General features: G+C 39.3%; 1 protein-coding gene and 1 non-coding gene across 18 annotated transcripts in view; both read right to left on the minus strand.

Moving 5' to 3' along the window:
- The window catches only part of TENM3 (teneurin transmembrane protein 3), a 2,524,603-nt gene that overhangs the window by 245,220 nt on the left and 2,251,423 nt on the right, over positions 1–27,960 (minus strand). The gene's annotated exons all lie outside the window — the stretch shown is intronic.
- Positions 3,796–3,868, minus strand: TRNAR-CCU (transfer RNA arginine (anticodon CCU)). Its single transcript has one exon. It is a non-coding gene; the product is annotated as a tRNA-Arg (tRNA).

Below are 27,960 nucleotides of genomic sequence, written 5' to 3' on the forward strand. Positions count from 1 at the left end.
ATCACTTGTGCCCTCGGAAAACGATGCCCTTCTTGTGCACTGCGTAAGATGCGTTTATTATCCCCATCAGATTTATTTTCTATGTTATATAGTGAACACCAATACCTTAAACCCCCTTAGAAGGCTTGCGAGTGAACTCACCCTACTTCTCATTGAACTTATAACGTCCATTAAAAATAAATAACTGTATCCAATATTTCATTTTTAAAGAAAGTGACAATTACAGGAAGGGAAACATCTAATATAACGAGACAGATCCGATAGCCAGAAGGTGGTAAACTGCTCAGTCTGCTGGTGACTTATTAACTCTTTCTGGTCACTTGGGTAACATTTTGAGCGCCATACTAAAGAGGTAATTTACTAAATGGTACCCGAATGGCCAGGAAGAGTTAATGTGGTAATCGAAAATGAGCAATTGACTTCGCATCAACTCATCAAGCTCAGTAAAATTTTTATTAAAATGCCTCTGATACTGTTCAACTGACATTTTAATTGAAAAACTGAAAGCCATTTAGCTGAAAATACTGTAGGGTGGATATTACAACCAATTAATCCAAGAAAAGAAATGGCACATCTAACCATAGAAAGACAATAATAAAGCAACAACTACTACTGCAATTATTTTTTTTTTTTTTTACTTCTTTTTACTACTGCAATTATTAACACCAACATCAACGCCACCACTATTTTTGAATGTCTATTATGTGCCAGCCACTATTCCAGACATTGTATATATCTCATGGAATCTTCAAAATGGTAGGTTTTATGACCAGAAATGGAGGTTCAGAGAGGAAATAAGTAGCTGAGCCATGACCAGAAGCCAGGTTTGTCCGCTCTCACAGCCTACGATTATTTTATTATATGCTAGACTGCCCCCCAATACACAGCGACAACATTTTTAGCCCACTACCTAGCCAAATGACCTGGAATATGCTGGAAAGAGTTTATTAATCAAATGACTGTTCTGGGGAAATTCTGAATAGTCTCAGTGCCAACAATGCTTGTTTTTTCCTGGGCTTTGGCCTGTGTACAAAAAAAGAGTGAACACAGCAGGCCTGAGACGGTTCTCCTTAGAAACACCTGCCGGCACGACTGGCCCTGGGCTGGCACCTGGTAGCTCAGAGTTCGGGAGAGTTCCCACCATTCCCCAAACTGATCAAAGTGGCTCACCACGCTTATGCTGTTGTATGTAAATAGTGTGGTTTATGCTGAATACGTGCTTTCCTTCTGTGAGTCTGGTGTTTCGGTACATGCGAGGCAGAGGGTGACTTCATGACCAGCCCCCAGGTAAAACCCTGCACGCCGAGTCTCTCATGAATTTCCCTGTCAGACAACGCTTCACACGTGTTGCCAGACTCATTCACAGGGCTTTAAGTGGGCCCTGTGTGACTCCGCTAGCTGGGGACTCCTGGGAGCTTATGCCCGGTTTCCTTTAGACGTCGCCCCAAACACCTTTTCCCTTTGCTGATTTTGCTTTGGGTCCTTTCACCGCACGAAATCTTAGTGAGTCTATAGACTGGGTCCTGTGAGTCCTCCTAGCAGTTCGTCTAACCAGGGGGTGGTCCTGGGGACCCTGATACGGTCTGTTTTTATTTTATGGTCATTGTGAGTGTAGATAACTAACACTGCCTTTTACAGAGGCTTTTAGAATGCAGAGAGCCAAGATCTGTAGCACACCCAGAGCCAGGGTTTAGGTCTTTACGATTTGCAAATTTTAGCATTTCAACTTCATTTCATAGTCCATTTTGTGTCTCTGCTATCACTACTGTCTTTTTATTTGCTTTGGGACCTAATTTTTTGCAAGCTAAAAATAATTTTAGTTCTTCATAATAATAAAGTAAAAGCTAGCGTTTCGTACCGAATGGCTCAGAGGCCTCTGACACGGCACATATTCCTCCAATAGTTCCCTCCCTGGGTCTCCCCGACAGCACCGTCTCCTGGCTTTCTTCTCGCCCCACCTCCTTCGCTGGTCAGCCCTCCTCTGACCACTCAGAGCTCGACTCGGAGACCGCTGTTTCCCTCCTCTATCTACACCCTCTGCCCAGGTGCTCTCACCTAGTCCAACTGCTGTAGAAAATCCTCCCTTGAGCTCCAGACTAAAATTCACCTGTCCACTCGACATCTCTTTGGATTTCTGATACACATCTTAAACTCGGCGTGTCCCACTCAATCCAAGCGCTGTGGTTTTCGCGTGTCCCACCCGCACACCACCTGTGCCCTCCCCGTCACGAGGAGCGACACTCCCAAGCCCTGAGTCTGCAAGCCAACCACCCGGGACGCATCGCCCGCCCCTGCCTTTTCCTCAGCCTCCACAAGGAACCCACACGCAAGCCTTGCCAACTCTACCTCCCAAGTAGCTCTGCTTCTCTACACCTACCCACTAGACCGGTGCTCTCAAAGGGGGGTGGGGCAGGGGTGGGGCAGGTGGACCGTCTCGCCCCCAGGGGGCATCTGACAAGGTCTGGAGACATTTTCGGTTGTCATGACTAGGAAGGCGCTACTGGCATCTAGGAGGCAGAGGTCAGAGATGTTGCTAAACGTCCCACAGAGCACAGGATGACCCCCTGCTCTCACAGTAAACACCTGTGCCGCCCCGCACGTCAACAGTGCTAAGGTTGAGGAGCCCCGCTCGACACCAGGCAATGCAGACGCCGCGACACTTACTCTTAATTCACACATCCCATGCCTATTTTACATACCCTCCTAAACTACCACCATCAGTCCTGTCTGGATCAAGGCAGAGTACAAGTAAAATTGAATATTATGAACAAGGAAAGGAGAAGTTCAACTAAAATCTGTCGTGTTTCTAAAAGCAGTATGTTGTTGGAAAAGGGTGACATGGATAAAATTTAGAGACGGTTTCAATGACCAAAAGATAATATGAGACTGCTATCTTAATTCCCTTGAGTAAGAGTTTTTCCTAGAAAAAAAGTCACTGGATCTGAGACGATTATGTTTGTGAACAGGTTGAGACGTAGGCCACATCTACCTATAATCTATAGATGGATCTATGATGTAATTTTAAAATGAAAAAAATTCCTCTCTGAAAAGTCTGAAATTCCCAGTTATCTCAAAAAGTAATTTAGACCATGGGCACCCGTACCTACATATACTTAGTGTACTTATCACATTGTACGGCAGCTGTTGACTTACGCTTCTCCCCAGTATACTGTCGTATAAGCCATGTCTGTGGGGTTGGTGGCTAATTTGAATTTATGTTCAGAACACTTGGCCCTTAAGTTGGTGCCGAACAAATATTCATTAAATGAACATATAAATGAAGACACGAACAAGGGGGTGAATCAACAGGGGGACAGGGAAGAGGGACAGCTCGCTGGTAACGGCGGGGGAAGGTTCAGGTAGGCCTTTGGGACTATCTGGGCTCCAGAAGCAAATGGGGTAGAGAGGGAAAAAGTTGATGTGACTCCAGCAGGAAGGAAGAAGGCTGAAATGGGGCCTGAAACCCATCCTGGATTCACAACTCTAGATACACAGTAACAGTAACAGCAGCAGAGCAGAGAGAGAAGACACCTGGCTTTCAAAATGGTTGTGACACCCTCACAAACTCCTAAGCGATAAGAAAGGTAATGCTTAATAAAAGAGAAAAACATATGTTGAGCAATTTTTATGTACTTGGAAGTGCGCCCCATTTATCCATAATACACAAAATAAGTCATGACATAGTTGTTTTTTTTTTTTTTTTTTTTTTTTTAAATTTATTTATTTATTTGGGCTGCACCGGGTCTTAGTTGCGGCCTGCGGCCTTCTTAGTTGCGACATGCATGTGGGACCTAGTTCCCTGACCAGGGATTGAACCCGGGCCCCCCGCATTAGGAGCAAGGAGTCCTACCCACTGGACCACCAGGGAAGTCCCATGACATAGTCTTTTTAAGCCCAAGTGATATTGAGACTTCGGTTCATTTTAGGGTTTCCCTCTGGAATAGCAACCTTCCCTGTGTTTATCTCCATCCTCCCCAAACCCTTTCAAGTTCCATTACTGCACTGACCCCAATATGTCAAGTGCTTCTTCCCACTTCCATATGAAAATACCAGAAGCTAGAATCTACCCTGAAATCGCTTCAGAATGATAGGAACAGAAATTGGCAAGCTCAGGAGCCAAGGTTTAGTTGCAAGCACAGCAATCACAAGCATTTGTCACTGGAGCTAAACACGGATGCAGTTCAACAGTGCACAGTCGTGTAATGTACTAAGTACTTAGGGTACACAGGGAACATGGGTGCTGACTGCCATAATCAAGGCAGAATCCTGGAGGTGATCGGGACTCACCATCTGAGTGATTCACAGAGCTACAAAATTGGTTGGGTTTAGAATGAACACACAATTTACCATAATAAATCACTGTTGTAATAAAAGAAACATTTTGGTCTGAGTAAGTGGAACCCTGATTTGTCCTTAGCTTCTGGGTAAAGGTCTTTGCTGATAAATAAACAGTTCTTTTTTCCCTAAATACATAAAAAGATCAGAGAAAAAGTGTTTTTTTCCTCAGAATTTTGTGATTTCATTAAAAGACTTACATTTCTATAATTTCCCTTATTGAAACGATTCTAGGAGAAGACACCAGAGAAACCCTTGTAGGCAACAAAGAATGTGATATTAGATGACAACTAGCAGTTTTAAAATCTTGCTAAGTTTTGACGATTCATTTTCAACACAAGAATACAGTATATCAGGATTGGAAGGGATCTCAAAATATTCTTGGCCTAATTCCTTATATACAGGTGAAGATATCAATGCTTAGAGAAGTTAAATGACCTACCCAAAGTCACACAACTGTATTTCCTCTTATGTGTGATATCATAAATTTCAACATCAATCATCCACTTAACTACTTCCTGTATGGGGTAAAAAGCTACATGAAATGTACACCGTTTGTTTCTGTTTTTTTTTAATACCAACAGGTATTAGTTCCCCTTAATCCGTATAATTAAATACCATTTTCTGCACTGGTAACAGGACCACGATCCTTATCATCTGAAGTCTAAAGGATCACTTCTGATCGTCCGTCATCAGGCAGCACACCACCGGGATAACCTCGTCACTATTTGCTCCTCTAGCCAGCAACCAGCAAGTTTCTTTTGACATCAGTTAAAAAACACATCCCAGTTTCAGGAAGTTAAAACAAACAAAACAGAAGGTTTCGAGATTGAAGGAAATAACATAGGTAATGGAAAAAACACAGCCAGAACCTGTTTCTTAACTTTCTATTCCACTGTGTCACCTCCTCCGAATGTGAACTACGTTTGACTCTTTTAATTGAAATACTTGCTTTCAAATCTAACACTACAGAAAACACATTATATCTCTAAGGAAAAACAATATAGTTATCCAAATTTCATTTGCCAGAATGCATTATATACACACCAGCAGCTTTCACATATTATTAGGAGCTCAGAAAAAGTCAAAGAACTCAAGGACGGAGAGGGGCTAATTAGTGTCAAGAAGCTACAAGACAGACAAGCGACCACTTGAACAACATTACACACAGCAGTGATTATCAAGTCAGGATGCTTATCGCATAGACGCACAATCCGAAGGTGAATCGAAGGTAGTCTGAGCCAGCACAAGAATGGCAACTGCCTGTATGTTGTGTTAACAAAGATGTGCTGCCAGGTTGAAGGTTAGAAAGTAAAAGAGCTAAGAGCAAGGAGCTTCCCAGTATTGGGGCTTCCCAGTAAATCAGTGCAATTCATTCATTCATTCATTTCTTCGTGTTCACTGTTCAAGGCTCTGAGGACAGAGAGGTGAACAAGACAGTTACAGCTCTACCTTCATGGAATTTACATTCTAGTGAGGATGCAGGCGCAAAACAAATGATATCCTTCCTTCTCACTATTTCCTTTATCTCACTTCCTGTAACTTGAAATGCATTAACAATCATGCCAGGTACGCAGACCCACTCAAGGAAGAAAAGAGAGTTGTGTGTTTGATTTGGGCAAAAGGAAAGTGAAGAGAGAAGGGGGAATGCCCAACAACTAAACTAAAGGTACACAGCTGCTGGGAGGATTCTAAACCACATTGGGGTACTGGAAGGGGTCGTTCACATTGAAAGAGAAGGTCAGAGACTGCCTCTGCTACGTGTAGAGATGTCTCAGAAAGGAGATGTGATAGGCAAAGGGATGTCAGGCATTGAAAACAGTAGAAAATGCACCAAATCAGTTGTGATCATTCAGTGTTTTTCCTCATTATGTCCTCGTTTGGTGCTTATCAACATGTCTTTCATTTATTTGGAAATCTCGCTGGCTTCACTTTGAACATGGCATGCTACCCAAGCGAACAATGAACACTGCTAACTAATGAAGAGTTGAGTAGTTTTAGACCTGTGCACTTTTGAAGGATGGTGGGAAGGAAAGTGAGCTATAAGCATGGAGGCACAGGAGATTGGCAGGATGTGGGACTCTTACGGTAACAGAAACTCCTTATTATCGACACAACTCTGACACAAGGCAGATGTCTGTGCAATGGGTGGGCACTGACATAGTTCTAGAATACTTCAGAGCAGTGTTCACTCTTATTCAAACAGATACAGACTGATTCTGCTTGAAAAGTGTCAAGTACAAAGGAGAGAAAGCACAGTGTAATGGAAAGTGGTTGGTCTTCAAATTCAGACAAGCTGTGAAGTCTGTTTTGGCTGCTACGCCGTCTGACCTTGGGCAAATCGTCCAACTAACCTCTCCAAGCCTCCATATTCTAATCTGTAACATTGGACATGATAATGCATATCCGACAGCATGGTTGTAAAGATGAACTTGGTGCCTGAAACTAGTCGCTACTATAGTTTCTGTTTTTGTTTTTAATTTGAAAATTACATCTTTAATATACTATGGGAGGCTGCTTTGTAAAGTAACCCTATGGTCAATTTTTTGGTACATTTCATGACCACCACATTCTTCTTTACTCCAGTCAGAGGCAGAGTGGAGTAGTAGAAGGTAGAGTCAGGATCCAGCAGGTAGGACACAAAACTCAGGGACACTCAGAGGAATGGATAAAGAAGATGTGGTACATGGATACAATGGAATATTACTCAGCCATAAAAAAGGACGAAATAATGCCCTCTGCAGCAACATGGATGGACCCAGAGATTGTCATACTGAGTGAAGTCAGACAGAGGAAGAGAAATATCGTACATCACTTATATGCGGAATATAAAAAGAAATGATACAAATGAACGTATTTACAAAACAGGAATGGACTCACAGACTTAGCGAATGAACTTATGGTTACCAGGGAGGGAAGGGTGGAGGGAAGGGATAGTCAGGGAGTTTGCGATTGACATGTACACACTGCTATATTTAAAAAGGGTAACCAACAAGGACCTGCTGTATAGCACAGGGAACTCTGCTCAATGTTATGTGGCAGCCTGGATGGGACAGGAGCCTGGGGGAGAAGGGATACATGTGTATGTACTGAGCCGCTCTGCTGTGCACCTGAAACTATCACAACATTGTTAATCGGATATACTCCAATATAAAATAAAAAGCTAAAAAAGAAACTTAAAAAAAACCTCATGGACACTCATACCTAACTAAAGGGTTATGTAAATGACTGAACCTCTCCTGGGTCTTCGTTTTGCTTTGTTTGCATGTGATTTGGTTCCCTCTCATTTTAGAAAGCAATGATTCTAAGTCTGGATTTACATATGCTGGTTAGGTTTTAAAAGAGATTCATCAGTATGGAGGTATGTTAAGTCAATATTCTGAGTGAACTGAAAGATATCATTTTGGTTCTCAATGCAAGATTTTGGACATGTCACCATTTGAAATGATAACACATTCAAGTTTTTGCCAAAATAATAAATTGCATAATTTGTGTCCCTGTTGTGAACATATTCTTTTTCTCTTGTTCAAATAAGCCTAAGCAACTACTGCCTCTTAGTCAATTGGAACTGTAAATGTAAAAGGATGATGACTTCATCCAAGTTATAGGAAAGTGATGGATAACAGAAGTAGTAGGAGGAAGGGATAAGAAAGGGACTGTAGGAAAGTTACATTTCTGGGTTTTCTGGCTCCTTCTACTTCCATGGCAAATTCTTCCCTCTAAACTGGATACCTTCCCTCGTAGTATGATACATGAGGAAAATAAATACCCTATAGAATACATACACGATATCACAAAAGAAAGTAATAAAGGAAAATGCCTTGTTTCTACTCTCTCCAATTATCCAAGTAGTCTCTCACCACAAAAATTATATTTTTAATTGATTGGATCATAATTTCTTTTTTTACCTTTTTAAATATATTTTAATTTTTTATTTTTTGGCCTCGCCGTGCAGCATGTGGGATCCTAGTTCCCCGACCAGGATGGAACCTGCGCCCCCTGCATTGAAAGCCCTGAGCCTTAACCACTGGACCACCAGGGGAGTCCCTAAACATTATTTTTAAATAAAAGGATTGGCTCAAATCCTACCCCTTCCAATCTAGGTGTGCTGCCTGTAGTATATGCAGCAAGTTTTGCCCCAAAACCAAAGCCAATCATAAAAGACATCAGAAGATATGCTGTTGCTAAACACAAACATTTTCAGACTGTCCAAAACTTCCTCTTGGGCAATAAAATTTGCCATAATTTAAAATACTTCAATCAAGAAACAATAGACTACGTTAAGTTTAAGTTAAGTTGTTATGTTATGGCATGGCAATTATTCTCCCTTCTCAGTACCTGCTAATTTACTATGAGAATAGGGCATGGGAGGTTGTCCCACCCATCTCATAGCCTGTTGCAAAAAGGTTATAATTGGTTCAGTTAATTAAGGACAAAGCAGAAGTAATTACTTGGTTGACAGGGTGAAAGCAGAAAGGAAAATAGTGAGGCTTGATCAGAATTACAGCCTTGTGGCGAGAGCATTCTTCCTTTGATCTATGTGTGTGTAGTCTGAATTAAGATTGGAAATCACAATTAAGTCTTATTCAAAATGCACCTTAAAATGGATAAAAAGAGCCCATGAAGAAATAATACAGAATTATTTCAACCTCATTTTCCACCTTTATGTATAAAATATTCCTAGCCGCTAGTTCTTGATAGCTTATATGAGTTAGGACTTCATATGAGCCTCTTTTCTGAGTGATTTTTCCAGAGAGTAAGTAAAACAATCCATCTCTTGGATCTAAGTCACTTTGTAAGAAAAATTCTTTTGTGAACATGGAAGGACAATCCTGGCTCAAATCAATCAAAGAAAAACCAGGAAAAGGTGAAATCTTGGATCAGAACTTTCATGATTCAGAATCTGTATCACCCAGTTTACAAAACAAACCATGTGCTGAAATTAAAAAAAAAAAAATTTCCTCAAAACTTCAATTTGCAGAGACATTGATGGATCTAGAGACGGTCATAAAGAGTGAAATAAGTCGGAAAGAGAGAAACAAATATCGTATAATATCGCTTATATGTGGAATCTAGAAAAATGATACAGATGAACTTACTTGCAAAGCAGAAATAGAGACACAGACGTAGAGAACAAATGGATGTGACGGGGAGGGGGAGGGGGATGAACTGGGAGATTGGGACGGACATCAATACACTACCATGTATAAAACAGATAACTAAGGAGAACCTACTGTATAACACAGGCAACTCTACTCAGTGCTCTGTGGTGACCTAAATGGGAAGGAAGTCCAAAAAAGAGGGGATATGTGTATCTGTATAGCTGATTCACTTTGCTCTACTACACTTTGCAACTAGACTCCAATAAAATTAATTTAAAAATTTAAAAAATAAAAAAAGTTCCTACTGGGGCAGGAACATTCATAACACTTTTAAAAGGCATTAAAAGGAATAAGAGATGATTAAAAACAATAAGTGAACGCATTTAAAATATTTTTATATTACTCATTAAATTAGAAAGAAGTGACTATTACACTTTTCATTAGAGTCTGGTTTTATGTTTCCGACCCCCCGTTTGCTACCCAACCTGTAGGACCTGACAGCAGCAGTGCTTTCTCTGCTGGAGACTGTAGCCTTCCACAGCCAACCTGTGGTGACACTTACCTCTTAATTAAAACTCAACAGGCGAACATAGCAGTATTAAAAAGTGCTGCTGCAAGAGCACATACAAAGCATGGTAATTTATAACCGCACAAACCTTTTCATCTAATGTTTTAACACCAACAACTACTCTAGTCAGTGTGAAACTCACCCTGAAGAAAAGTCTGCATAGCCTATTCTTTACACAGGTATTAAAGGATAAGCCGGTATAGATCCTTCTATTGGCATGTCACTTTTCTGAAGAAGAATGGTGAGGTGTGTTTCCCTGCAAGAGATAACACTGTGAAATATGTGACACCTCCTACACAGTGCATGATACTTCCTTTCATAACTGACGATGACCCACTTAACCTTGGATTGTGAGATATATTTTCGAAGTTTTAGATACTTCAAGTGCTAATGAACTGTCATTACTTTTTTGATGCAAATCTGAAATAAAAAATGAAAGCCACCTCTAACAGGCTTCTGTATTATTTATGGAGAGAAGAAGTACACCACTTTGACATATATTTGAACTTGGGAGATTTTCTATTATTCCCAAGAAAGCTAAGAGAAAAAAAAGATTCTATAAAGCTGCCATAGCAAGGGAATTCACCTGGTTATCAATTACCATTAGAAAAAATAATTAGAACTATGGCCCAGGAGAGAAGGAAAGGAACTGTGTATGATGTATGAATTCATGGTACGATAATTATTTTTCTTTTAAGCCATTTTGTTATAAAATAATAAATCACATACTCTCTAGAAGATACAAGCCTATACTAACTTGTTCAAAGCTGATTCATAAAGAAGGAAATTCACTTCTAGGGAAAAAATTTGTTTTTATCTTGAAATGCCAACATCTGTTGTGCAATAAAAAAGCAGCAGCAAACTGTCCTGCCGGCTCATACGTTAAGTGGGAATAATTTAATGCATAACTTTTTTGTGTTTGCTTTTTGAAAGAGCTTGGATGTGAAATAAGCTACTCTCAGCTAAATTCAGAAATGAACGCTCCAACTTAGCAATATATATTCTGGAATCAAAGCAACATGAAATGTTTTGAGGGTAAAACACCCTAAATACACATCTCCGGTATTGTCCACACACCAAAGAGCTGTATCTACCTGTGGTGGAAACGCCCTGCTAGTCTACACGCTGGATTTACTACTACGATTGTTTTCTTAATTTCATTTTCAGATTGTTTGTTGCCAGAATATAGAAATACCATTGAGTTTTGTATATTGCTCTTGTGTCTTGTGACCTTGCTCAATCCTTATTAATTCTAGAAGATTTTTTTTAAAGATTCCTTAAGATTTTCTACACACAAGATCACATACTCTGCACAGTTTTAGTTCCTTTCCTGTGTGCCTGTAACTTCTTTTTCTTGTGAATTTCATTTTAAAAGAATTCTCTCTAAAGCAGTTATTTACTCAATTCTATACATAACTAGTAATAACTGCTAGCGTTAGCAGCTAAAGTCAACTATATCCACCCTCCTCTGCCCACCTATACCTCTTGAATATATTCTAGAAAAACATTTACCATCAACCCTATAAACATTTTGGTGACTACTTAGAAACTCCAGAAATATAAACTCCAAAATAATGTAAAACTTGCAGGCCCTGTTTTCTTTCTGTGTTTAATACTTTCCAAGACATAATACTGTGAGTCACCTCTTCATTTTTCTTGTAAAGATTTTTCAGGAGAGGTACTGTGGTATGTGTAGGAAAAGAATGTAGGTTTTGGAGGCAAACGGATTTGGAGTCAGAAAGACATGGGGTCAGCTCCTTCACTTAACACTTGTAACATCTCAGGCAAACATTTTAAGCTCACCTGGGGTGTCTTTCTCTTGTCCTATAATTGTTTCTTGACACTATAATGGAATAAACTGTGGAGGGAAAGAAAAATGTATACCTTAAAAATAACAGAAAGGAAGTACATAAAAATATAAACAATGGTTCCTTCTGGGTAGTGGAATGGGAGTTTTGTTTTCTTTCTTGTTTTTCAAATTGTCCTCTGCCCAAAGATACATGTGAGCCACATATATAATTTCAATTTTTTAGTAACCACGTTAAAAAAGTCAAAAGACACCGGTTGAATTTATTCAATAATATAGTTAATTTACTCTAATCTATCCAAAAATATCATTTCATCATGGAATCAACATATAAAAAGAGGTGATAGATTTTACGCTCTCTTTGCGGCACTAAGCCTTCAAAGTCCAGCGCTTATTCCCAGTGAGGTTTATCTCAATTCAGCCTACCCACGTTTCAAGCGCTCAGCTGCCACGCGGGGCACGGGGACACCACACTGGACAGCGCAGTGTTTCTCTGAATAGGTCTGGGATTCCCGTGCAGTCTTTGATTTTATTCCCTGTGTTACTATATTAGTTTTCTGTTGCTGAGTAGTAATTTGCCTTTGATCTTCGCTGTTTACAACCATAAATTTATTAGGTCGCAGTTTCTGTGTATCAGGATGGTCCGGGCTTGGGGTAACCGGGCTCTCTACTCAGGATCTCACTAGACTGAAATCCGGGTATCAGCCAAGGTGCCGTTCTCCTCTGGAGTTTGATCGAGGTGTCCTTCTAAGCTCATCTAGGCTGGTGGCAGAATTTAGTTCCCTGCAGCTACAGGACGGAGGAGGTCCTCGGGCCCTAGAGGTCACCTCTCCACACAGGCAGCTCTCACAACTCGGCTGTTTGCTTTTTTCCTTGAGGCCTCCTGGAGAGCACCTGCCTCATCTCATCTTTTTTAAGGGCTCCCCTAATTAGGTCAGGCCCACCAAAGATCATCTCCCATTAGATTAACCAGTAGTCAACTAATTAGGGGCCTTAGTTACACCTGCAAAATCCCTCTTCCATATAATGTAAGACAATCATAGGAGGGCTGTTCCGTCCTAACCACAGATCTCCCTCACACTCATGGGGACGAGTGGATACAGAGCGTGTGTGTACACCAAGGGGTGGGAATTTGCAGGGTCACTGTACAATTCTGCCTAACTCAGTCACCTTCTAGTACACTGGGCACTGTTTCCTGGTAATATGACTGTTTTCAGTGTACCTGATTCAAATGGTATTTCCAAAGAGTTTTGTTACTACGAGGCACAGTAACACAGTTAATAACTATCTTTCCTTATTTTCTTTCTTTTTTTGGACCTAGGTGTGTGCATCTGAACTGGAGGATCCCAAGGCTTTAAAACCAAAAAAGAACAAGAAAAGAGAAAGAAAAAAGATCGAGGAAAAGAGGATCTGGGGCCTCTTTCTCAAGTCATGGTGTAGTGAACCCAGTAGAAGCAGGTCACTAGTCTGGACACGCAGTGGATTACCTGCATTTATTTGCTTGTAGAGTCACATGTAGTTTCTTTCATGAGTTACATACTTCTTAATCTGTCCTATGTGCATTCATGGGATTTCAAATTTTGGGGGTACTATGCACATTTGCAACATATACTTTGAAATGATTGAAGACAAATGTTAAGTTTACACAAGTAAAGTATAAAAAACTGGCTAACCATCAACTGTCTTCCTAGACCGGGATTATGTTTACTGTCAGTTTATTATGTTATGACAAACTTTGTTCTTTTAAACATGGTAATAGAGAGACTACAGAAAAGAGGAAGAAGACTGTTGGCTTTCAATGCTACTGTGAAGCTCTGAGATTTTTAACAATGACGACACTTTGGAAGCTTTTTCCCTACTTTTATATAATGGTTTAGGCAGCTGCTGGAAGTCTGTCCAACTTATATTTTTTATACTCTTCTTAGCTGGGTTTAGACTTCTGAGCTGCATGTTAAAGTGATAAAAGTTCTTTAAAAATGCTGATTGTTTTTATTCCCTTCTTTTTTCTTTTAAAAACCTAAGAATCATTGTACCTGCCTCATATTCTAAAATCTAGAAGGAATTACCTGTCTTGAAATTCTTCTGTTTCTGATATATAAAATGCACTCATTCTTCTAACTCCAATGAGGATGAACCCAGAGAAAACTTAGAGAAAACATGAACTAGTCACCTCTCAGGTTTTTTCCCTGTGATATACATTAATCCTGTGTCATATTTTTCACCTGCTCACATATCATGACTTTATGAAGTCAGGCTCAAAGAGCTCTGCAAAACTCTTCTATCACTAATGCATAAATAGGGAAAGTACAGCCACCTCTAACCGAGTTCACAGTAACTTGGAAGAAGAACCCTAGTAAAAAGTCTACTTGGCTACATCGGGATTGCGGCGAAGGATGAGTTGAAGTGCCCTGGAACTTGCTGTTGTAATAAGTCTGACAGTACTGTTCGGGTAGATCTAATCATGATAATCACAACATTGTTGCCTTATATTTACCTTTTTTTGAAAACTTAACAAAATATTTCCACACTCATCTCCTTGAATAATTATTACAATCCCGTGAGATGGGAAGTACAGTTACTTTCAGTCGCATTTACAGATGAGGTTGACTTGCTTGAGGTGGTACAGGCGTGCAGCTCCTGACTCACAATCCAGTGCAATTTCCCACCAGCTCCCATTACTCACCATTCCCTTCTCCCACGACAAATCAGGTGGGGAATTTTAGCCAACTCTGTGCCCAGGGTCACCGCTGACCAAAGATATATTTAGATTTGTGGTGAAATGAACAGCACCATGTTAGACGTTTGCATTTACAAGCGTTACTTCTTGAGTCAACTATAAACATTTGCTCTAGCAGGACCACGGTAAGCCTCTGAATTGGAGACTAATGCAGGGTGCAAGGGCAATCACTTTAGAATTGCTTCTTAAAGCTGTGTGTGGAATCACAAAAATTTTTTGTTTAAAATGAGGATAAGTTTATATAGCAGGTTCTAGTTAAACCTTTTTAACCAATATTAGATTGGACTTTTACTGTAACACAGATAAGACCACAAACTCATAGAACTGTAAATAACTTCCAGTGGTAATTTACCGTTTCTTTTAGGCAATTGATTCTAAATCATCCAAAATATGTATTAATAATATGCATTTCAGAAAGCCTACTCAAACTCCATTAAACCTCATTCCTAGGCTTAACAAAGCTTATATTCATTAAGTCTCTCCAAACCAATTTACATCTAAGAAATTCTATATACATTATTAATAAAATACATAAATGTGTATATATGTATATGCATATATATTCAAATATATATCAATTTAACAAGACTATTTTTCATCTCTCTTAATCTGGGGCCCTATTTATTATATGATTCTTGCTATTAGTTTCTAGGCTACCCATTTCCAAGTGAAATAATTAAATGGCTATAATTTTATTATAATTCTTGCTATTATTTTTCCACCTGTTGGTCACTTTCATCTATTTCCTCTTAACTCTTTAAATTCCCTTTTCAAAAAAATTCAGCAAACATTGGTTCAGTCTTTAACACGTATCCCTAGCAAACACACCAGCCCGTTTGAAGGATTTCACTTGAATCCTTTTTCTGCCCCTCCTAGTTACTGCCATTCAGAAAGATAGACAGACAGATAGATAGGTAGGTAGGTAGATAGATAGATCTTCTTTCCTTTAAAGAACAAACTCTGAAAACGAAGTCGAACTTCTTTGCTTCCCTTTACCTCCCGTTCATTTTCCCACCCACTGCAACCTACTCTCATTTACCTACTTACCTACTCATTCATTTACCACCCATGACATCTTAGATTACAAATCCAGTCTCGTTATTCTCCGTATTATTTGGTATCATCAGCATCTGTGATTATTGCCTACTTGAGAGGTTCTCCCTGGTTGGTTTCTCGACATTAGTGATTCTACTACTAAGATTTACTATTCTTTCCCAGCAAAGGCTGCCTCCTCTTCCTTTCTGTGCTTTAAAGTACTTAAATGTTTGGTGTTCTACAGAGCTACAATCTGGGAAATGTTGTTTCTCCCCACCCTTAGAAAATGTCCCATAGCTTCAGCTAATATCAGTATATTTACGGCTTCAAAATCTTTTCAAGTCTAAGTTTCTTTTATGCCCCGACCAGTATTTTCCAAAGAATGGGTTATAACTTTTTAGTAGTTCATAAATTCAATTTGGTGACTTACAACTCACATTTAAAAGTGAAACACAATGGATGGCATCGACAAAAACTATCAGAGTGCATCACAAAAGAAAGGGGTATTATTTTGTGAAATAAGAAATTGTATCTGTGTGTAGGGTCAGATGTAAAATGTATTTGGTACTGTGTGTCATGGTGATATACGATTCAAAACCACTGTGCAGGATACAACTTTATAACTGCTAGATATTTCTGTGTGGATGTCTTTCAGGTACCTAAACTCTACAAGCTCCAAACCAAATTTGTTTCTTTCCCCCTCAAAACCTCTTCTAGTTTATCACTGTCACAGTATCATCAGGCTAGAAATCTGTCAGTAATCATCTTCTCCCCCCATCTGCTTATTCCACACACCCTATCACCATCAAAACCTGTTAATTCTGACTCCTAAACATCTCTCAGTCTTTTTCTCTGTCCTCATTTTCACTGCTTTCATTGAGGTCCACAACATCTTGTTGTAAAATACAGAGTACTAATAGGCAATGTGAGGTATGGTAAGGAAACAGATCAGGAGACTATTATAATTGAAAAGGGAAGTTTGTTCCTAACAGTTCCCAAGAGGCGGGGGAGGGCCATGCCATGCAGGGCCACGGGGGAAGCACCGGGTCGCTCAGGAGGCAAGGGGAGGAAGGGGGGCTGTGGGAGAGCCTTTACTGTGGTTTCTGCAGGAAGGAATGGGCGAGGCGGGTTAACACGTTTCTGATTGTCTAGTCTGAGTAATTTCAGTGGGCTCTGAGCATAGGGGCTGCCCCTAGCTGTCTGGTGTCTGGCCTGGGGGTGATCAGGGCATCTGGATAATGGCCCAGAGAATGAGGGTCTGATAAAGGAGGCACCTGAGGTGAGGGCTCTGGATTGGTTGGTTTGCATCTGAAAAAGCATCTTCCTGAGCCAGTTGTTTATTATCTCTAGAAAGCGGCTAACCCTGGGAGGGCGGTCCCTCCAGGGTAAGCAAGGCCCCAGATGGCAAAGCATCTGAAAACAGAAAATAAGACATGGCTAAATTCACATTTGTCACCATTGCCCGAAGCGTTGCAGTAATGGTCTAACCTATCTCCCTATTACCTCACTCCCTTACCACAAATCATCCTCCTAAAAGCCAGAGCCAATCACAGATCTATATAAACATCTTAAGTGATGCCTACCCACCCCCCAGTACCTACAGAATGAAATCCAAAGGTTTTTTTTTTTTCCCCCATTCCAGACCCTTAAATAGCTAGCCCCTAAATTCTTTTCTAGACACTTCTCCCATCTTGCCCTGCAAATCAACTGAAAGGAAAAAAAACTATTCCATTATTCTATCACTAACATATCAAACTGTTTCCAACCTCCTTTGTATGTTCCCTTCTAAGTCTTTACTAAGTGTAAATTTCATTTTTTCCATAATTTTAATAAAGACATAGCTCCATTTCTGTGTTTCAGTTAGTTATCTAGCATAAACTTTCATGATATTAATGTGGTTTGTGTTTTTTACCTCTTTCTTTCTTCCTTCCCTTCTTTTTAATTGCGGTATAATTGACATAACATTAATGTTAGTTTCAAGGGTACAATGTAATGACTTGGTATTTATATATATTGCAAAATGATCAACACCATTATTCCAGCTAACATCCGTCAGTTACAACTCTTTTTTCCTCCTGATGAGAACTTTCAGGACCCACTCTCCTAGCTACTTTCTAATATGAAATACAGTATTATTAACTATAGTCACCATGAGTTATTTATCTTTTCAAGGCAGGAAAACTTGGCAGCAAGTGAGTCTACCATACTTTACCAAATCACTCAGTTATAGTTAGATACTTAGACTATCTCCAAAGGCTAAAATAAGGCTTCTGAGACCCTATCCTATCTCACTTCTTTTGCTTGGACTCTTCATAAATAATGCTACATGTTAATACCGGGCCAACTAGAATAGATACATTTATGGCTTTTGACTCAAAGTGCTTTCTAAAAGGATATCATGTTCTGTTCCATCAGAAATTCATTCAATATGTATTGACACATCCTATGTGCTAAAACAGGGCTAGTACAGACACACACGTGAACTGGACACTACTTCTGTCCTCAAGGAGTGCACACTGTCAGTACAGCAATTTTACAGCAACCCTAAAGAGGCTGGATTCTTTCATTTTACAGATTAGGGAACTGGGGCTCATAGAGATTCAATCACTTGCCCAATTACAAAGAGGCCGTTCATTGAACAGGTTACAACTATCTTTACACCACTCCCAACATGCTCATATTTTCAGAGTTTTTCTTTTTGTAAAGGTAATAACAATATCTGCTCTTTCACATATGCAAAGTAATAATCAAATCTTTTAGAAGTCCCCCCGAAACGAATGCCATCATGATTTTATCAAATATTTAAATATATTCTAGTGCTCTAATGGTGATATTTCGGTCATTTCCATCTGTGTTGTTAGTAAGGTAATGTGAGCTGCTGTAATGGATAAACTCTGAAATATTAGTGCTGTAATGTAAGAAGAGCTTTTTTCATTCTAATATCAGCCCACTGCTGGTGTTCAGCGGGGGGGTCTTCCATGTGATGCCTCAGAGACCTAGGTTCCTTCCATCTTGTGACTCTGTCACCTCCTATGATCCTTGAAATCCTTTGCTTTTAGCAAGCAGATGCAACGAGATCACGGGAGAGGCACACCTGTGGTCTGGTCCATCACCTGTGCTCACATTCCAGTGTAGAGAGAGAACCAGCCCTACGTTCCTGCCTAGATGCAAGGGGGCAGGAGAGGGCTGGGAAACGTAGTCTTTCGCCCAGGAAGATGGGAAAATAGGTTCTGATGAACACATGGCAGTCTCTGCCTTATCTTCCTTTGCTTTAACTCTCCCTGGACATAAGAGTTAACGGTTAAGTGCTTTTGGTGTCCATGGCTGATCTATCTGGGCTGGACTCATGTTTTGCCACAGTAGGAACTTGGGCTGTTTACCTAACGCTATTTAGTTTCATTTTCTCCGAGTTTAGTGTCTTCCTCAGTAATACTTAACTCTTACATTATTGGGAGATTTAATGATATAATGCATGTAAAGCACTTTAAAAGGACCTGGCACTTGCTAACTGGTCTATAAATACTAACTTTTTTCTACCCCCATTCTTCAGAGGTCATAGGTCATTGATTTCTACGCTCATAATTTCCTTTTATCTCTCAAGGCTGGAGTTAAAACAACAATTTAAAGACATGTTACTGCTGGTCCACACAGAAGTGCTGCATTCTCAAAACTGCAGTGAGAATAAAAATAGAAAAAAAAAAAGGAAAAAAAAGAAAAGCAAAGAACAAAGAGGATAAAAGGAAGGAGAACACAGACTGAGGTAGATAAATAAATAAAACTGTTAATTCTATACGAAAGTGCTCTTCAGAAACCTCCCCACAGGAAAGCTGAAGTTAAATGTATTCTCTATTCATTTTTTTAGTTGAAGCAGAAAAGTCAAGCAATTTTAATAGCTTGAGGATTCTCGACATAATTCTACGAAATGACCGACTTAATTATTGTCACTGCTGCCATGATTTTATGAAATGTATGCTCTGTCAAGCACAGTAAGTATCAATACTTATATCTAATTACATGATCAGCATATTTAGGACAGTGCTACTACGCACAGTGGGTTGGTTTTAAAGACTCAAAACACATCTTTTATACCAACTGATGGCACAGCGTCTATCTTTCCATAAAGTACTGTTTGGTCTAGGATTTTGTTTTATCTGAATTACTACCGCGTGAGTCAGCGTGTTGCTGTCAGGAGCGCTGGCAGGAGACACGAGAGTCCTGGGTCAGAGGCAAAGGACGTCACGGCTCACGGGACAGCAAGCAGCGTCCGCACTGGTGTGTATGTTGGTGGCCTCGGCCCCAAGTCCCAGGGGCCCAGAGGCGCGCTGAGCGCACAGTGGGCTGGCACCGCCCCTGAGGACACTGAGCCTGGGGGGCCCACCGCCTTCAGTACCCAGTAAGCCAGCCCGCTCCGGCTCGGCACTTCATCCCGCAAGGTTTCCTGCTATAAACACAAGCCTGAGCAGCGATGTGGGGGAAGAAGGGCCGCTCAGGGCTCATGCAAGATAACCTCTCGGAACAGAGCCTTGAGGTGGCTTACAAGAAGACAGAACAGAGAAGAAGACTGAAACGTTAGAAGAAATTACTGCCAAAGAGAAGCAGTACAGTGAAGATAATGCTGTAGGGAAAGTTAATAGGTACAAATGGATAGCAAAGATTCTCCGGAATTACTGAAGATCAGTCAGTAGCCCAGCCCTGCGCTTCCTGGTGGTAAGAACAAATTGGTGCAACGTGTGCAAGAGAACTGAAGAGCACGGGGTTATTAGTGAGAACGGACATGATCACAACCGTAACCGGACCCGTGGAGGCTGATCTTCAAAGGATAAGGAGGATTTCAAAACTGAGGGTTACAGTGAAACCTGAGGCTTCTAGGCAACTGGGACGTGACCTCATCATACTGGGAACAGGACGAGCTGAATCAAAGGGCTTTGTCTTCAGAGCAGAGAAAATAAGGTTGGAGGGCAAGAGAGGAGCTAAGGCTTGGGGGACTTCCCTGGTGGCGCAGTGGTTAAGAGCCCGCCTGCCAATGCAGGGGACACGGGTTCGAGCCCTGGTCCGGGAAGATCCCACATGCCGCGGAGCAACTAAGCCCGTGCGCCACAACTACTGAGCCTGGGCTCTAGAGCCCGCGAGCCACAACTACTGAGCCTGCGTGCTGCAACTACTGAGCCCACGTGCCTAGAGCCCGTGCTCCGCAACGAGAGAAGCCACCGCAATGAGAATACCGCGCACCGCAACGAAGAGTAGCCCCCGCTCGCCGCAACTAGAGAAAGCCCACATGCAGCAACAAAGACCCAACGCAGCCAAAAATTAAATAAATTAATAAATAAATAAATTTATTTAAAAAAAAAAAAAAAAAAAAGAAAGGCTTGGACCAGGGGAATCAGTTAGTATTGATGGAGAAGAAGAGGCCCCTTTGGTAATTTTCTGAGACAGTGATTGATAAAGCAATATTTAATCTAGATTAACATGAACTCTTTATTAGAAAAAATTAAAAATAAACCAACTGGAGAGATTGGACTACGGTGATGGCAATGACCTAGAGATTAAAAGATTGTTGGGAGAGATAATTCGAAGAAAATTTAACAGGATTTGGTAAAAAGCACAACTAAGGCCTTACTGGCACATTTGTATTTTTGTGTCAAATGTTTATATTTTCTGGTTTGGCTTCAGAAATGATCTTACATCTGAAGTACAGACTCTATATCTGTATCTACCTAAGTAAGTATTTTCCACCTGCTCATTGATTTCATTCTATCCTTCTTGTTTTTAGACATGGTATTTATCCAAGAGAGATACTCAGTTCTTCTGACAACAACTATTGAAAAGAATTATACCTGTGAAATAAAATTCCATATAGCATTTTCCTCGAGGTACCTTAGAAAATGGGAATAATTATTTACAAGTGTGGTTTGCATATTATTACCAGAGCATCAAATACATGTGCAAAAGGGACGTAAATGAAGAAATACCAATGAAACAAAGCAAGTAGTACATAGTGCTTATTATATTTCTCTATGAGGCAAAACAGAAACAGGTCTTGGACCTCCCACAAGAATCTTATAACTAGAAATTATAAGCCCCCCAAAAAAGGTGGAACCGTGGAAATGGAGTTGAACACATCTGAGAATACAGTGACTATTCTTTGGTCTGTGTGTCTGGCTCACTAACAAACAGAAAAGGTAATTTTCATTAAATTTAGTGAGAAATACATTTGTACTGGACCGCAGGATGGATACCTACATGCTTCACTAGAACACAAAGGATCCCTGCCAGATTATCAGTCATTTTCTTCCATGCGCATTACAGTGAATATGTTAAATAACTGATAATTCTGTCCAATTTAGTCACATCATAATTTACATGTGCATCAGAAGCCAACATTAGGGAATTACAATAAATAAGTATTGACTCTTACTTCATACTGCCACACTTTTACAAGCAAAAGAAAATTTACTAGACGTTGATGTCTCATTATAGCTGGCATGTAATTTACTTCTCTGTTGGAGTTGAGTTTATCAACTGTTTCTGTCCATGCAGAAAAAATGTTCCTACCTAAGAAACCTATATAAGAACACAGGAAGCTGGAAAGCTTAATTGAGAGTCTAAGTTAGGTTGTCTTCAAAGAAAAGAAGAAAGAACCCTGTTTCATCACCTCTTATTCACCTGCACAAACCCAGACAGTTGATCGTATACTGATTAGTACATAGTACATCAGAATATACTAATGTGCAGTATATTAGAAGTGTATTATTTATTATTATTTATTATTCCCTATGGGATATCTGGAACTATACTGATTAGCTATATAGAAAGATAAGTAGTTCCAAAATTTCCTGAAATTCAAGTAGTAATGATGGTGACAATTTTTACAAAATGTTCTTTCAGTAGCTGTTGACAGCAGGTCAGAGTTCAGGTGGCTATGCCTATTCTCCGACTACCATATCATTGGTGCTTAATTGCCAAATGAGATTTAGACCACCAAAATCACGATGAAGAAAACCCTCAGAGGAACTGTTACTTTAATGAAAGCTCTATACTAGTTTGAAAATCCCCACATGAAAGAAATCATTCTTTGTAAATATCTGAAACCAAGATCCACAGTTCCTACCCTACAAAATATTTATAACCTGGAAAATGCAAGCTAGCCCTTCAAAGGCCACCCACAGTGACCAGCATAATAATGGTGGCTACCATTTATTCTACATTTACTGTGAACCAGGCACGGTCAGTATTACAGATGATGTCTCATTCTCACGGTGACTCAGTGCGGTAAATAGCATTAACCCCCATTTTACACACACAAAGCTGAGGCCTCCTGAGGTTAAACAAACTGTTTCAGACCGCCTAGACACTGAGTGACGGAATCAGGGTTCTAGAGCCTGCAGTATCACCCGCTCAGTGGAGAGGGACCATCTGCTCTAGGACCCGTGAAAGCACAAGTCCCGGTGACCAGACTGGAATTTAAGACACAAACCGTCTTCACAATTTAAGTATATGAAATAATCCACAGATAATATATAAGAAGGTAACAAAGATATTAATGTTAAAGCATTATGCTTCCAAGATAAATTTCTCCTGTTTCTATTTGCCATCATCTGCCAAAGAAAAAGATAATAACTGTCCAGAAAATATTGAAAGAGACAGGTTTGGAGGCACTATATTTCAGAAGCAAAAACTGCCCAGGTACTTGAGTAAATGTTCTGTAAAGAGTCTCCTTCCCCAAACTGAAAATTTATAAACCTCTGTTTGCAAAACTTCTCCCACAAAAAGAGTACATACTGGTAATTCACTCCCTTTTATGGAAAAATATCCTCTTCCAGTGTCATGCTTTGGCAGCTTTCTGGCCAACACTAAATTAAGAAAACCCACTGCTTACACACTGGTTTATAGAAAAAGCTGGTGCAACTACCTATGAAAGAACGACCCCTGAAAAATCAAACCGAGGAGTTGATTCCTTTCTGAAATATTTAAGTCCACAGTCACCGACTTTTATAGACACTTACTTGGCAACGAATTTCTGGAACAGAAGAAAGGTGCAGGGGCACAAGTGCCTGGACCAGAAAGAAACAAGAAGACAGCAAAGCTGCTCGATTCTCAGAGATCAAAGAGCTAACGTTACCTAGACTAACTCCAATTTTTAGACATAACGATAGAAGAAAAAAAAGACAAAAGAAAAAATTTTAGCATTAATTCTACAGTCTTTGCATTTTGAATAAGTCAGTTTTCCTTTATTTCATCTAATTTTAGTATGCTTTTTTTTCTTAGTGGTAACCTAATAACTTAATACGGATGGAGAATAGATTTTCAATTTCAATGTTGATTCCAGTGTGTCTCTTAGGACTGTGACCTACTTTCGAGCTCTACTTTTTGCAATATGCAACCTTCAAAAGAGGTTTTATGGATCATGAATATGACAGATAAAGGTGTTCCATAGTATTTGCCTATGAAGATTAAACATGCACAACCTTAAGCAGCCCATATTCACTAATATCAGGATAACAATGGCCAGTCATCTTTAAGGGACGAAGAACCATCCAACTGACTGATTAAATATGGTCAAACACAGTTAAGGAAATTCAAAAATATGTCTTGGAGCTCTTCCACGGAAGGTTTGGTATTAAGTTCCCGACTCACCTCCTCCATACTTCTTAAAAATTGTAATCATTTCTTTACTTTAATCTTTTATGTACAAAGCTATTAGTTCGTTTAATAAAACCCACTTTGTAAATACACCTGGAGAACATGCACTTATGTTATAGCTCAACCAGAATTTAAAATATTTGAGACCAGAAATTTAGTGTTTGATTATTTTTCATTTTAGCACAGCATATAAGATAGAGATGTGTAAATACACACACACACCCACACACACACACCCCAGACAAACCTTATTAAATAATAAAGAAGGCAGAGAGGAATAACTTAACATTTTTTTAAGTACCCACCACGTGCCAGGCCAGTGCTTGAATCTTTACATACACTGTTTCCACTTATTATTATTTCTGTTACTACTATACCCATTTTACTGATGGGAAAATTTAGCTTAAAGTGAAGACAGATTATACTAAAGTTTTTCTGACTCTCAAACATGCAGTCTTTCAACCATACCTTATGATCTCTAAATACTGAAAGCATTTCAAATGCAGCGGGTACCTAAAAACAAAAACAAAACAACTGAAGGGCCTTTAGGGTTACCAACGCAGTTTCAGGATCATATGCCACTACTTCAGGCTGAAGTCAAGCAAATGCTAACTATTAAGCAATGTGCTGAGAAAATGCAATCAGGAATTTTCCTTGCCTCTGTCTTCCTGAGGTCTCCAGTAATTTCTGCCCCTTTCTAGATAGGAGAGCTACTGCATTTATCTTCATTAGCAATCATCATAAGTCTCTTCCACTTACAAAACGCTGGAATTTTACTATGTGAGGCATCATCTTTTCAGTTCATTTCATACTCGACATGTACCTTTCCTAAGAGAAACGTAACGCTTTGGTTTAAGAAGAAACCTGAAACCGGCCTCCTTCTACCTTGTTATTCAGGGATGTTTCAGTAAGCACAGGGTGACAGGCCAACAAAGGAATGATTTATGAAGAATCAGAGATGATGTCATGAGGAAACAATATAAAAATGAAGCAGAAGAGGCCGTAAGAGGTACAGCAATAAGGCAAAGAGATTTTCTAAAAGAGGCTAATATTAGAAGGATTTAGATACCTAAACAATTATTTTCCTTTCAAAGTAAACACTTTGGAATGCTATACAGGCAAGTTTGAGACCTACATCACACAATTTTAGATGTGATACAGATTTTCATCTTTGCAGAATAGATTTTATTTTTGGAAATAAACACACTATTTGGAGTTACAAAAATGCTACAGAATGTAGATGTTCACACTGAGTTAACATCACCTGCTTAGAAATAAGAGGCTAGAACATAAGAACGAGACTTAAAACGGGGCCTATAAGCTGACTCCAAAGGTAGTTCTACAGGGGGAGTTTCAAAGTGTTTTAATCAATATTGATGCTATTGGTATAAGTTTATGGTTCCCTTGACAGTCAACAAAGAAGTATTGTGATGCTAGCAAAACAACTGGAAAAAGTTTCATCAATCTCACGTGTGAGTAACAGGAAAAAGATCACCATCATGGTATCACTATGCTGGACTGGAAAAAAATATATAACAGCATGAAACCCAAATATCTGTCGTACTCTTGACTCAGGCTGGGGAAATTACAAGCAGTGAGGGCAGAAAACAACACATGAACAGTTCACTGAAACACAGTCGAAAGCAATGATTAATAACTGATGGGAAATAACTGCAGCTGACAGACAGGTAGGCCTGTAGCCACGAGGACTGGAGCTGCTTTTTGCATTTATAAGGTTAAAAGGCATGCCCCAAATAGCAAGCAGGTCCTTTGAATACCAGCTCCAAAAGTCGTATGTATTCAGTATAAAAATGCTCATGATATACGCAGGCCTCTTCATTCACACCTGCACAAGAACAAATTCACTTTCAAGTAGGTTGAATATAGTGTTATTTTTTTAAAATGAAGGACAGATAAGAATAATCTATTATTCACAGGGGGAGGCATCACCAACCAAATCATACCTTGTAATAGTTACTATGTTAAGCAATTTACTTACTACAGCATTTAGAGAGGACATAATTTTGTGTGACCTTTACTTAAAAAAAAACCCCAAACTATCAAACAAATACGAAGGCAGAGAAAAGGACACGTTTAGATATGCAAGGACTCAGAAAATCTGCTTCCCTGTTCTAAGTCTTAGGACCTTAGGAACACGCTCTAGCGAAGGAAGAAAAAAATAGAGAGCTGTATAGGAGAATAACTATAATTAGATTACAATCTACGGTTCTATGTTAACAATATATACTTAATGACTAAGTTTTAAACAGTCATATAACTATATTGGAAGAATGGAGAAAAAATAAGTAGACAAGCTGCAAGACAGGTGTCTCGTGTTATAAGACGTCAACAGATAACATCTAAAGTTAATAAATTAAGAAATAATGGTATATTACCTAGTAACATGGATTTAAGCATCAAATAAACAGCTCAAAGCGTTAACAGCAGCTGCTTCTGGATGTGGAAATGGGGTGGGGTGAGGTGAGGGATTGCCATTCCTCGTGATGGCTCTTTCAGTTGAAACTAAATTTTTAACTATGTACCTAAATTACTTTAATCATAAAATAATTTATGAAAGAACAAATACTCTAAAATATGACCCAACTCCCTCTTGCAAAAGCGCCATTAATAATATTACCTACTGGATATTTATAAAGTCTGGGTAAATCACCCTGCTAAGATGTCACATAATTAGATAAGTTGCAAAGGTTAATTATATATGATACAGTGTTCAACTACAATCCTTTACTTTTAGATGTAATTTTAAATTTAAATATTTTTTTAAATCTCAATCTCTTTCAAATTGAATTTTTCTCTCCTTTTTTTTTTTTCTTTTTTTTTTTTCACACACACACACTGTATTTTATTTTTACAAGAGATAAATAGACTGACACCAAGCATTGTACATGGATGACCACAACAAAAGCAACAATGATTGCAATTACCAAACATGAAACACACTCATACTATGTCATAATATTGACATTCAGTCCAGTAATCCTCCACTGTATCAGCTCCTTTACTTTGCAGTGAAAATTGATTTGTATATTCTTTGCCTCTGAGTCCTTGTGGGATTTTTTTTTTTTTTTTAAATTCAGACAGAAAGTCACAAAAATTATACTCATCCTCATCAGTTTCTCCTCCTTTTCCTTTTCCGTCGAGAACAGGTTCTCCTTCGAGAACCTACTTCTCGACTGATTTAATGCTGATTATCAGTATAGCTGTGACAAGCGCTTTACTAAATACAGCAGGTACCACTCTTGAACTAAAGACATCTGTAATATTTGGCTCTTACTGCCCAAGCAAGACAAATATTTGCTTGGCATAACTTTTTTGTGATGATAAGACTGGATTAAATCATTTGCTGGTCAGTGCCTCATGGCTTTCTCTTCGCTTTTTTACATCTATAAGCAGTCCATGCTCATCATTCTAAAAAAGTTAGAACAAAGAAATGAAAAGACAAAATAAATAAAATCTCCCCAACTCTCTCCACCCACCCAGAAATATCCACGGTTATCATTTAGGGTGTACTCTTTCAGACTTTTCTCATTCAAACATACACTGTATATATATTAAATAGGAACATATTATTTGTGCTCTTCTATAACCTATTTCTTTCTACTTAATAATCATAAATTCTTTCAACAATTATTAGAGGTCATACAGCTCTAAATCCAAATACTTTCAAAGATTATGAGGTGTTAAACTGTGTACTTTAAGCAATCCCCGATTTCTG

Source organism: Balaenoptera ricei, chromosome 21 (genome assembly GCF_028023285.1).
Source record: "Balaenoptera ricei isolate mBalRic1 chromosome 21, mBalRic1.hap2, whole genome shotgun sequence".
NCBI classification, from domain to species: Eukaryota; Metazoa; Chordata; class Mammalia; order Artiodactyla; family Balaenopteridae; genus Balaenoptera; species Balaenoptera ricei.